This window comes from Dipodomys merriami, unplaced genomic scaffold (genome assembly GCF_024711535.1).
Source record: "Dipodomys merriami isolate MVZ:Mamm:240054 unplaced genomic scaffold, mDipMer1.0.p SCAF_61, whole genome shotgun sequence".
Taxonomy (NCBI): Eukaryota; Metazoa; Chordata; class Mammalia; order Rodentia; family Heteromyidae; genus Dipodomys; species Dipodomys merriami.
Genome location: NW_027206191.1, coordinates 7,471,914 through 7,472,894, shown reverse-complemented (window position 1 = coordinate 7,472,894; position 981 = coordinate 7,471,914). Strand labels below are relative to the sequence as shown.

Sequence of the window (981 nt, the reverse complement as noted above, 5' to 3'; positions counted from 1 at the left end):
ATACCACATTTTCTTGATCCATTCATCTGCTAAGGTATTGGGGTTGGTTCCATATATTAGCTATCTTAAAGAATGCAGCAATAAACATAGTTGTGCTGGTAGCTTTAGTATGGTCTTGTTTGTGATCATTTGGGTAAATGTCCCAAAGTGGGATTGTTGGGTCATAGGGGAGCTCTATGTGGAGTTTTTTGAGGAACCTCCATACTACTTTCCAAAGTGGTTGAACAAGTTTTGTACTCCCACCAAGAATGCAGTATGGTTCCCTGGTGGCCACATCCCCTCCAGCATCTGTTGTAAAAGTATGGAATGCTTCAGAAATTTGTCTGTCATCCTTGTACATGAGCCACGCTAATCTTCTCTGAAATGTTCCAATGTTTCTGCTATGCATTTCATTTTGTACTCCTGAACTTGGCGAGTGATTTTAGGTGTGTCTACAACAGTAGAATCAGCATAAATCAAGCCAGCATTTCTTCATTGAAGATACAAGGAAAGGACACAGGTTGCCACATTGTAACAATGAAATATACAAGACACTCTATGGGAGGGGTGAAGCGACATGTTGGGGAGGTATGAAGGGGCGGAATGGTAGGGGAAAGACAAAGGAGGGGGTAACAATGCTCAATAAGAAATGGACTAATTACCTTACTTACGTAACTGTAACCCCTCTGCACAGGGACTTTACAATAAAAATATAAATTGAAAAGATACAAGGAAAACTTCTGTACTTATAGGAAGTTGTATTTGTCACACAATATCAGCAAGGTATTGGTTTTAGGACCACAAGCATATTAAAATTTTGGATGCTCTAATTCTCTACATAAACACAGTATATTATTTCCATTAGAATCTGCCCACAACCTAGTGCAGGGTAATTGCTAAGAAAATTTTTACTACATTCTATGTTTGTAATGAAAAATAAAATTATATGCACTATTGACTGATACCATTTTTTTCAGATAATTTATTTATTGTGAAAATATC

The 981-nt window shown here is 37.3% G+C and overlaps 1 non-coding gene across 1 annotated transcript; it reads right to left on the bottom strand.

The window, feature by feature from the left end:
• Positions 1-295: 295 nt before the first annotated feature.
• Positions 296-399, bottom strand: LOC138814771 (U6 spliceosomal RNA). Its single transcript, XR_011368084.1, has one exon. It is a non-coding gene; the product is annotated as a U6 spliceosomal RNA (small nuclear RNA).
• Positions 400-981: the final 582 nt, after the last annotated feature.